This window comes from Saimiri boliviensis, chromosome 1 (genome assembly GCF_048565385.1).
Source record: "Saimiri boliviensis isolate mSaiBol1 chromosome 1, mSaiBol1.pri, whole genome shotgun sequence".
Classification (NCBI taxonomy): Eukaryota; Metazoa; Chordata; class Mammalia; order Primates; family Cebidae; genus Saimiri; species Saimiri boliviensis.
Window position 1 is genome coordinate 202942098 of NC_133449.1, and position 12547 is coordinate 202954644.

Here is a 12547-nt window from a genome sequence, read left to right on the forward strand (position 1 = left end):
TGGAGGTTTGTATGGAGGGCTTCTGGGATAATAAATCCTTCAAAGTACATTCAAAATTTGGGGCATATTTGCATTAATTCTTGAGCAAGATTTTAAAGGCTTCTGCTCAGCTTTCCAAAAGAATCTGTGAATCACTTCCTTCAGTTTTATAGCTGATGTGGTCAAAAGAGCATGAACTTTTAAGTCAATCAGTCCCATGTTAGAATCTCTGAGTATTACTTTTCCGAACGCGTTTCTTTATTTTTAAAGTGGGGATAGTGCCACTGGTCTCATTTGATCATTGGATTATTTAAAGTAGTTTCTCAAACTTCAATGTGCATATTAATCACTTGGGAGCTTATTAAACTGAACATTGTTTCAGTGGGTCTTTTGTGGTATATGAAATTCTGCATGTTTCAGAAACTCCTAGATGATGTTGATGCTATTGGTCTGTTTATCACACTTGAGTGGCAAGAATTTCAAACACTGGTTCAAAATTTGTACACACATTGAAATTACCTGGGGAGTTTTAAAAATTACTGATTACGGTACCCCATGTCTGGGCTCCTGATTTAATTGGCATAGGGTGCATCCTGGGCATGATGGTTTTTTTTTTTTTTAAGTTTTCTAGATACTTTGAATATGCTGTGAAGTTTGAGAGTCACTGCTTTAAAGCACAGTGTCTCAGCCAAAGAAACTATCAACAGAGTAAATAGACAACCTACAGAATGGGAGAAAATATTTGCAAACTATACATTGAACCAACAAAAGTCTAATATCCAGAATTTATAAGGAACTTCAACAAAAACCAGCCCCATTAAAAAATGGGCAAAGGACATGAACAGACACCTCTCAAAAGAAGATATACACACAGCTAACAAGCATATGAAAAAATGCTCAATATCACTAAAATCAGAGAAATGCAAATCAAAACCACTATGAGATACCATCTCACACCAGCCAGAAGGGCTATTCTTACAAAATCAAAAAATAACATGCTGAAGAGGTGTGGAGACGAAAGATCGCTTATATGGTACTGGTGGGAACGTAAATTATTTCAGCAACTGTGGAAACCAGTTTGGAGATTTCTCAAAGAACTTTGTACTAACATTTGGCCCGGCAATCTCATTACTGGGTATATTTTCAAAGGAATATCAATCATTCTACCATAAAGATGCATGCACCTGTATGTTCATTACAGTACTATTCACAATAGCAAAGATATGGAATCAATGTAAATGCCCATTAATGGTGGACTAGATATAGAAAATGTGGCACATATACACCATGGAATACCACACAACCATAAAAAGATTGAGATCATGTCCTTTGCAGCAATGTGGATGGAGCTGGAGGCCATTATCCTAAGTGAATTAATGTGGAAACATAAAACTAAATATCGCATATTTTTATTTATAAGTGGGAGCTAAACATTGACTACCCATAAACATGAGAATAGGATCAATAAACAGTGGGGACTACTTGAGGGTAGAGGGTGGGAGGAGGATGAGAATCAAAAAATTACCTGTTGGGTACTATACTTATAACCTGGGTGACAAAATAATCTGTATACCAATATGCCCATGACACACAATGTACCCCCGAGCCTAAAATAAAAGTTGGAAAAAAAAGCACAGTGTCTGACATATTAGGTGCTCAAGAATCATTTATTTCCCTAGGAGTCTCCTCAATTATTAGGATAGGATAATAAAAAACAAAAGACTGAAGTATTTTTTTCTAGTGATATAAGGGCTGAGAAGATTGCTAGGAACTGGAGAGTTGAATTCTAGTCTGCATTGGATCGTTCTGAGACCAGTGATATGATTTCTTATTGTTTCTGTGTATCTTGTATTTAAACAAATGGGAAGAAAGGGATATTTATGTTTCGACCTCATATGTGTATATATATATATATATATATATATATATATATATATATATATATATATTGTTGGGAAAAATTAATGTTTATAAAATGATTTGAGACCTATGGATGAAAGGGTTTTCAAAACATTTAAAATGCATGAAGGGAAGGGAGGGATATTGTTGGAAACATTTCAATAATTGGCTCAAAACAAGGAGATACAATATTGAGACAATTAAGAAAAAAGGAGATGGTGGTTGGGGGGATGATGACATTGACAATTTTTCTACAGATGCTTGGAGAAACAACACCACACCGTTTATATTAGCTCATTTTACTGCCCCTGATAATTTTTAAGGGCTTTCTCTTCTTGTGGGAGCCACATTTCAACTCAGAATATAAGTTTTTGAAATCTTCTTACCCAGGCACAGGCTGTGGGAGCCACCACTTAGTAAGCTGCTATTATCACCAACCCTTGCCAGAAAGAACTCTCAGCCTTTCATGCTCCATCACCAACCCTCTGGGAATGTTTTAAGCAAATACGTTGAAATTTGTAAGTGCTGATCTCATAAGAGTCCAAATTCTTTGAGGGTGAAGTTCTTTGCCATTACTACTATAAAACATCAAATATTTGGAAAGGCCATTTATTGAGGCGGGTCCAACATGGTGTTTGTGAAAGAGAGCAAGCTCTGTACACTGGACTCAAGGAGATGGAATGGAGTGACAGGGATGCAGGCCAGGCATCTTCCTTTCTCCCATCTGGAACAGGATATCACAATTGGTTACCCTGCTCTCAGCCCTGGCAGCTGACCTGCATGGGCTGCAGTTGAGGGCTCCCTCGTTCTGGCCCAGGTTGACTTTGGTCCATGGTATCCCCTGGAAGGAGACACAAGGAGGGAGGTGAGAGAATTGGGGTTTTAATTTTTCTAGTTTCCTTCCTAACAGTCCACTTTGGCTAGTTGTTCTTGACTGAGTCACAGCTTCTGTTAAGATGGCCCTCTCCCCATGACTCTTCTTCCTGGTTCCTGTAATGGCCCCTTTTCTTCCTCTTTCAGGCTTGTGATGGTTCAGCCCCTGTGTTGCACTGTATGTTGTAGCTTGTTTTCATTTTGACTGTGATTTTGTAAGTAGTCCTTTATCAAACCATTCTTAGATTATTCTTATTTGGTATAAATAGAAACAGTGTGAAAGTAGGGACCTCATCTCTGTCATTTCCTATTATTTTATTGGTATTTGCTGAATGAACAGACAAATGTTTGAAACTTCCTCCTTGGCTGTGTTTGAACACTTGACTTAGAGTACTGATCAGTTATCGGGGAGCAGCTCTGTGAGTGATGGCAGTCTCCCCGTGGTTAAATGTATCTCAGAAGTAAGATCATAAGTAAAACTTTTCCATGTTCCTTTTGCTTAGATTTATTTTTAAATTCTTAAATATTATATGGGATTTAAAAATCATAATATGGGTACTGCATTAAAACAAATATTTGTTTTTAACATTCCTCTCATGTACTGCATTTAGTAGGTTACCTTCAGACATAAGTTGAATCTGCAGCACAAAGTTGCTAAGCAGTGTCCAGTAAGCAGCAGACCCACATTGCTTAAACCTCATTTTTCTCGCCCTCTCAGATTCACCACCTCTCATTCTCACATTTTTTTCCCCTCTAGCAATGCAAGCTTCACTCATCTTCTGAGATGATGATTGGAATGTCTCACTTTCTCCTCTTGGAGTAAAAAGTGTCATTTTTTTTTTTTTTTTGTAATTCACTTTGAGCTTCCATTTGCTTTAGTTAGCAGGAAATTGAAAGTTTCTCTTGTAATCATCTTCCCAAAGTTTTCCCAACAGTAGCATAAACAAGTCCATGAGTAAGGGCTCCATGCCTTTCTACTATAATAGTAGAATGATTTATACTCCTCTGGGTATGTACCCAGTAATGGGATTGCTAGGTCAAATGGTATTTCTGGTTCTAGATGCTTGAGGAATCGCCACACTGTCTTCCATAATGGTTGAACTAATTTACACTCCCACCAAGAGTGTAAAAGTGTTCCTGTTTCTCCACATCCTCTCTAGCATCTGTTGTCTCTTGATTTTTTTAATGATTGCCCTTCTAAGTGGCGTGAGATGGTATCTCATTGTGGTTTTGATTTGTATTTTTCTAATGACCAGTGATAATGAGCCTTTTTTCATGTTTTTTGGCCATGTGAATGTCTTCTTTTGAGAAGTGTCTGTTTCTATCCTTTGCCCACTTTTTGATGAGAGTTATTTGTTTTTTTATTGTGTGAATTTGTTTAAGTTCTTTGTAGATTTGGGATACTAGACTTTTGTCAGATGGATAGACTGGAAAAATTTTCGCTCATTCTGTAGGTTACCTATTCACCCTGATGATAACTTCTTTTGCTGTGCAGAAGTTCTTAAGTTTAATTAGATCCCATTTGTCAATTTTGGCTTTTGTTGCCATTGCTTTGGTGCTTTAGTCATGAAGCCTTTGCTCATGCTTATGTCCTGAATGGAATTGCCGAGGTTTTCTTTAAGGGATTTTATGGGTTTAGGTCTTATATTTAAGTCTTTAATCCATCTTTAGTTAATTTTTTTATAAGATGTAAGGAAGGGATCACATTTCAGTTTTCTGCATATGACTAGCTAGCTTTCCCAACACTATTTATTAAATAGGGAATCCTTTCCCCATTGCTTCTTTCTATCAGGTTTGTCAAAGTTCAGATGGTTGTAGGTGTGTGGTGTTATTCTGAAGCTTCTGTTCTGTTCCATTGGTATATATCTAGGCTATGATACCAGTACCATGCTGCTTTGGTTACTGTAGCCTTGTAGTGTAGTTTGAAGTCAGGTAGCATGATGCCTCCAGCTTTGTTTTTTTGCTTAGGATTGTCTTGGCTATACAGGCTCTATTTTGGTTCCATATGAAATTTAAAGCAGTGTTTTTCTAATTCTGTAAAGAAAGTCAATGACAGCTTGATGAGGATAGCACTGGATCTATAAATTAATTTGGGTAGTATGGCTGTTTTCATAATATTGATTCTTCCTATCCATGAGCATGAATGTTTTCCCATTTGTTTGTATCCTCTCTTATTTCCTTGAGCAGCGGTTTGTAGTTCTCCTTGAAGAGGTTCTTCACATCCCTTGTAAGTTATATTACTAGGTATTTTATTCCCTTTGTAACAATTGTGAATGGAAGGTCACTCATGATTTGACTCTCTATTAGTCTGTTATTGGTGTATAGGAATGCTTGTGATTTTTGCACATTGATTTTGTATTTCGAGACATTGCTGAACTTGCTTATCAGCTTAAGGAGATTTTGGGCTGAGACAATGGGATTTTCTAGATATACAATCATGTCATCTGCCAACAGAGACAATTTGATCTCCTCTCTTCCTATTTAAATACCCTTTATTTCTTTCTCTTGCCTGACTTCCCTGGGCAGAACTTCCAATACTATGTTGAATAGGAGTAGTGAGAGAGGACATCCATGTCTTGTGCCTGTTTTCAAAGGGAATGCTTCCAGCTTTTGCCCATTCAGTATGATATTGGCCGTGGGTTTGTCATATTATTTTGAGATAATATTGCTTCAGCACCTAGTTTATTGAGAGTTTTTAGCATGTAGGCATGTTGAATTTTATTGAAGGCTTTTTCTGCATCTATTTAGATAATCATGTGGTTTTTGCCTTTGGTTCTGTTTATGTGATGGATTATGTTTATTGATTTGCCTATGTGGAACCAGCCTTGTATCCCAGGGATCAAGCTGATTTCATCATGGTGGATAAGCTTTTTGATGTGCTGCTGGATTTGGTTTGCCAATATTGAGGATTTTTCACATTGATGTTCATCAGGATATTGGCCTAAAATTTTCTTTTTTTGTTGTGTCTCTGCCAGATTTTGATATCAGGGTGATGCTGGGTTCATAAAATGAGTTAGGGAGGAGTCTCTCTTTTTCTATTGTTTGGCATAGTTTCATAAAGATTGGTACCAGTTCCTTTTTGTACCTCTGGTAGAATTCGGCTGTGAATTCATCTGATCCTGGACTTTTTTTGGTTGGTAGGCTATTAACTACTGCCTCCATTTGAGAACTTGTTATTGGCCTATTTAGGGATTTGACTTCTTTTTGGTTTAGTCTTGGGAGGGTGTAGGTGTCCAATAATTTATCTGTTTCTTCAAGATTTTCTAGTTTACTTGTATAGAAGTGTTTATAGTATTCTCTGATGGTAGTTTGTATTTCTGTGGGATCAGTGGTAATATCCCCTTTCTTATTTTTTATTGTGTCTATTTGAGTCTTCTCTCTTTTATTCTTTATTAGTCTGGCTAGCAGTCTATCTATTTTGTTAATCTTTAAAAAAAAAAAAAAGTTCCTGGATTCACTGATTTTTTTGAAGAGTTTTTTATGTTTCTATCTCCTGTGAGAGCTTTTAGCACTAGACATCAGTTGTGCCTGCTCCTGACATGCCTTTGGTCCTTACGGTGGGAACACAGACCATCTATGTTCAGAATATCAATAGGATTCGAACTTATTTAGAGGCTTAATTCACAAAATGACTCTTTGCTGCTGCTATCACTAGTAATGTTAGCGTTCTATTCCTTGGCATCTAGATCCCAAGACAGGAAGAAATCTCCTTTTCCCTCAGCCTGATGGCCTGCCCTGTTTACTGACCTAGGATTAATTATTATCTTAGGATGGTTGACAGGGTAGTTGTATCCATTTGCTTAAGGGGAATTTTCCATCTACCGAGGTATTATTGTTTGATGTTAGTGTATTTTCTAAAGTCTGTGCTTTCTTTAGAGTTTAACTTCTTTATTAAGATTCACAGTGAAAAAGCATGCTTTTCTGCTTTTTGCCCTTGGAAAGAAATTTTCATAATTTGTATTTTAAAAACTGATGCTTTTAATGGGCTCCAGATTGATTTAAATAAGGAAAATTTTTAGTTATTCTATTTTTGAATGCTTCTTTTTCATCATGCTCTCTCTCTTCTTATCCTATGGAACTTGCATCAGATGATTTTTAGATTTTCAACTTTTTCTCCATAGCTCTTAACTACTCTTTTTCTTGTTTTGCTACATTCGGGCTGAATTCCTCAGTACTCTTTTGGAATTCACTTGGTTTTTGACACTATCCATTCTAGAATATATCTAGTCTATTGAATTATACATTTTCATTTCCAGGAACTTTTGTTTTTTAAATATCCATTTGCCCTTTTTCATAATTTCTTATTATTTTATTGGGAGGAGTGTTCCTTCATCTCTTTGGGATTCTAAAATATTTTTAAGATTATTTTCAGATTGCCCTATTGTTTTAGTTTGATATTGAATTCCTCATCCAATTGGTTATTTGATTAGCTTCCTTTTTTGGTATTAGTTTTTGTTATGTGTTTTGCAATTTTGGTGTGCAGACTCATCCAGAATGGAATTTCCCCCTTCTCCCTTTTCTCCCTGGACATTCCTGTACCTGTTTTATGATTTTCTGGTTGTATCCAACTAGCTTCTTAGGAAAACTTCCACCCTAGCTAAGAGCCCATCTTAGAGTTTCACCTTGGGGTTCTGGTTCCATGGGAATATTAGGAATAGTATATATTTAAGTGACTGATTAATGGGCAGCTTGACTCAGGGCCTGACAGTGAGGTTATGTTTGCGTCATTTTGCCTCTGTAGGCATTGTATTAATTTGCTAAGGCTGTCATGACAAAGTACCACAAAGTGGGTGGCATAAACAACAGAGACTTATTTCCTCGTAGTTGTGGAAGCTGGAACTTCAAGATGAAGGTAATAGCAGGGTTGGAGGTCTTCTGAAGGTCTCTCGCCTTGGCTTGTAAATGGCCATCTTCTTTAAGTATCTTTACACAGTCTTCCTTCTGTGAGTGTATATCTGTGTCCTAATCTCCTCTTGTTGTAGGGACACCAGTATTTAGGATTAGGAGCACCCAAATGTCCTCAATTTAGCCTTCATTACCTCCTAAAGACCTGATCTCCAAAAACATTCTGTACTGGGTGTAGGACTTCAACATATGATTGAGGGGGGATACATTCAGCCCACCACAGGCATTAAGTGTCCTGTAAGCTGTAACCTTAGAAAATGTTTAATTGCAGCTCCTTTCAGCTATTTTTCATGGTTAAGGGATGCTATCCTGACCCTGTTTTCAAGCAGTGAGCCAGCTTTTGCCCTTACACATATAAATTTAGTCCCCATTATTGTGTGAGTATCAAACTCCTGGTTGCCTCTGCCTACTTCTAGACATAGAACCCAGCAAGACTGCTGCCTGTACCCCACAGAATTGTTTGTGCTTCTAGTCCAGAGAGACGATTACCTTGTGATGAGCTGTGCCTAAACTTTTCAATCTTCTATTTTCTATTTATTGTTTTAAGTCTATTTTTAATATTTTATCTATTATTTTTATGTGTTTGGATTGGCAGAGGGTTGTTCATGTATGACTTAACAGTGCCATTTTAGTGAATTTTCCAAGTTTATTTTTTAAAGAGAAGAACAGCAAAATTTTTTTTGATACCAAACTTTTACAGGATGTACAAATGTGATCAAGTCTATGGGTAGAAATATATTTTGACATCCTAGCAAACTAATATGTTTGCTAATAAATACAAGAGACTAGCTCCAATCAAAAAATGTTTTTCCAGATGTATATCCAGTTTACTTAAATACATAGTACAACAAAAAGAAAAAAATTCAAGCACAGCCACATAATATATTCAATTATTTTTCAATCTGAACAATTGGAGTACAAATCGTTTTTAAAAGTCTGAATTATTTATGCTAATCAAGGGGAACATTGACAAGGATAGTAAATTGCAAATCATTTACATTTTGTTTTGCTCTACTTCTCTATTTAATCCAGGCGTCTGATATGTTGGGGAGTTTATATACTATTTCCATTCAAATGATTTAAAAAAAAAAAAGAAAAAACCAACCACATTCTGAATATCTGATTTGGAAAGTTCCCAACTTCCCATCCTGTTTTATCACTTGCCAAAGTCTTTCTTGTTACTGATTCCACGCTCAAGAGAGATGCTGGATTGGTTCTGACTGATTTGCAACATCTGGAGCTCACCGTATCTCTTGCTAAGCTCATCCACGGTCTGACTCACACCTTCCTTAAGAGAACATATTGGAAAGTAATAATGTGTTTTGGCTTCCATGGCTTTATCCAATGTCTGAACCTAGGAGGATGAGAGAGAGAAATGTTCTAAAATCCTAAAATCCTGTGGAGGTTATATGTGCACTGTCAACAAAATGTGAAACTCCTACATTCCTTATGAGTAACCTACAAAGAGGCTTTTGTTCATAGGTTTGACTGTTGTATAGTTTGCTATTATGCTTTGATGAAGACTTCAACTTATTATTAACCTGCTTCAGGTCACCTATGCAATGAAAGCCAAAAGACAAGTGACCATAATATTACATATCTTTTTTTTGTTTGCTTTTTAGACAGGATCTTGCTCTGTTGCCCAGGCTGGAGTGCAGTGGTGCAATCTCAGCTCACTGCAACCTCGGCCTCCCAGGTTCAAGCAATTCTCCTTGATCAGCCTCCTGAGTACCTGGGACTACAGACACATGCCACTACATCTAGCTAATTTTTGTATCTTTAGTAGAAATGGGGTTTCACTGTGTTGGCCAGGCTGGTCTCAAACTCCTGACCTTGTGATCCATCCACCTCAGTCTCCCAGAGTGCTGGGATTACAGGTGTGAGCCACCATGCCTTACTGTGAGTGATATTATATAATATCTTGACATTATTATTTGCTATCATCTGTTTGTAAACCACTGATTGGCATACCTTTGCACACAGATGAAGAAATCCACTTGACTTTCTCAAACAGTACGTGATCTTTGACCCTGATCTACAGAAATTTACCAGAATAGTGCTTTCTTCTATAAATACATGTTGAACTCCTACTACTTGTCAGAATTATTCTGGGCACTGGGATGCAGCAATATATAGGACCAGATTCCAGGGTAAGTGGTACTCAGAGCTTGGTTTTCCAGTTGAGATAAGACCAAACATTTGAACCAATTAATAAAAGAGCAACCTATGTAATGTTTTGTATAAAAATGCTTATTAAGTGCTTTGAGATTTAAATTTTTGAATTGCAGTTAAACCACATTACTTTGATGTAGATAAGTTGTGGTCATTTTTTTTTAACAGAACTTTATAATTCTGATCTTATTTTTCTCTGACACAGGAGTTTAGTAAGTAATAAACAGCATAATGGTTGTTTGCATTTAGATCACATAAATTGGAGAATCAAGAAAATTATCCTGACAATTTAGAGGGAAAAGATGTTGTTAAGGTAAATCTGAGGTTTACTTACTCAGACTCAAGGGTCCATTACTCAGATTCACAGAATAATTACATAAATTTCCATTTGTTTAATTCATGCAAACAAACCAGTGAGAAAATGTTGAAGAAGCAGAGGAAAATGAGTTTCAACTTCTCTAATGTAAATAACTACTTTTTTTCTCATAAACTCAATTTTATTATTCAATGCTATGCCAGTAATTTACTGTAATAAAAATGTGCTATAAAAACAGTTCACATGGACATTGGCTTCTGCAGTTAAAAAATGCAGAGCCAGGTTTAAGAATGGGCTGGACAAAGTTTGCATGGAAATTTTGAGTGGTTCTGAAATCATGCATGTGGATTTAGGGACAGATTTGCAATAACTGATCTTTTAGGATATAGTAAGAAATTGCTGATAAATATCATATATAGCTTTGTGCACCCCAAACTTTCTCCTGCTATTTGGAATCAAACTTTAATTCAACTTTTCTCAAACTGTGGTTTATGAATCTTCTGCTTTAGAATCACTTTGCCAGATGACTGGGTTCCACATCAGGCCTTCTGAATTAGATTTTTCATGGTTGTACTGAATCCTGGAATCTGCATTTGCAATAAGGGGTCCAGATGATTCAAACATATAAAAAAGTTTAAAATCCCCATCTTAACCTCATCACATTTTAAGACAATTAATTTGCTCCTTTTTGAAATTGACTTCTGGTGTATATATAATTTATATTGTTTTACTGATTTTTTAAAAAAATATTAACTATATTTGAGGTAATTAAAAAACACCAAAGAAAACATGCATTATTAAAGGCTTTTTTTTACAGCTTAAGGGATAATTCACATGATTTGAAAAATGGCTGCCTAACTGCTTCCACGTTTTCCCCAATGTTGATTAATTCTAACAATTAATTCAATTTGGCAATATGGTTTTGTACCCTAATGTTAGATTTAAGCTTTCAAAACAGGAGGCTATTTTCCCTTGACTTGTGTAGCAAAAAGGAAAAAACCTCTAGCTGACAAAGTAAAAAGCTTATAACTCATTTGTTTTTTGTTTAATTACATTCCTTTGTAACCCAAATGAATCTTAGAGCTGCAGGTAGCACAATTTCCAAAGAGAATTATATTCAAAAAAGAAAAAAGTGTTCAGCCAGCAAATACAATTAAAAGTGAATTCTAATGTCTACCTACCTCCTTCATAGTGCATTACAGGGAGTTTCTGGGTTAGGTTTCTCCAAAGTCCTTCCTAAATTCTCCAGTTCTTCCACTATCCTAAAGTTGTTATTGAGCATTTCACATCATAAATTCTAAACTCCCTCCCCACCTTCACTTTGGCTTTTTCCTCTTCCCTCCCGATCCTCTCTATTATTTAGACAGCTATAATCTCTAGGGATACCCTCCTTTTTCTTCTGACTCGTATCTCACTAACTAATCTCTTGATTATTATAATTGAAATACCTGAGACTCAGACTGACAGATGCTTTCTATTACTTACTTCTAATGTTAATAACTAGGAACTGTTTGAAAATAAGAGGGTAGACCTGGAAGTCTCATGGTTGTTTGAAATTTAAAAGTTTCCATCAATATGTCCTTAATATTACTGTTAGCAAATGAAACTTCAGCCGCATGAGTTCTATGAAATAAAAAATTTTAACTTTTGTAATTTTTGGCACCTATTAAGTAATATAAAATTTTGCGGCATATAATTTCAACATCTAGTATGAAATATGATATGTAATTAAAAATGGCATGCCAAACAGCACATATTCATTGTTGATTCCAAACTGCAGCAAAAACATTTCATGTTAATGTTGGTACTTTCACAGTTAAATATGGTCTAAGCACTGTGGAACCACATACAGACCTCCGACTTCTGTCACAGGGAAATTTTTATTACATGCATTGCATTCAATTTACTTTAATAACACGTAATAATAATGCATTGCATTTATGCAGCACCTTTTATCCAATGATTCTGAAGCATAATATAAACATTAATTTTTTAAATTCTCTGGGAGAGAAGTATTTATACTCATTAAAAATTTTAATAAAAATATAAATGCATGCTATAGCTGGAGCTAACATATTAAATGGCTTAATTTGCTAAAGAATAGAAGCTTTACAGTTTTTGCTTCTGGATTTTGAAATTCAGTGCTTATTAAAAATAAGACAAAAGAATTTTTTTTTCTGAGTACAAAGTGCTTCCGTGAAGGTAGAACCATGGCTGCCTGATTCACCATGGTACGTCCATTCCCTACCATTTTCTGCTTGAAGAGGGCATTTGATCACTACTAAATAGTTGAAAGAATGAACATAGACTTTAATAGAAAAGAGCTGTTACTTTTAAGTATATTTTATTATTAAAATTAAAAGATTATGGTATGATTTGTCAGTGGTCACAGTGAGTTGCATA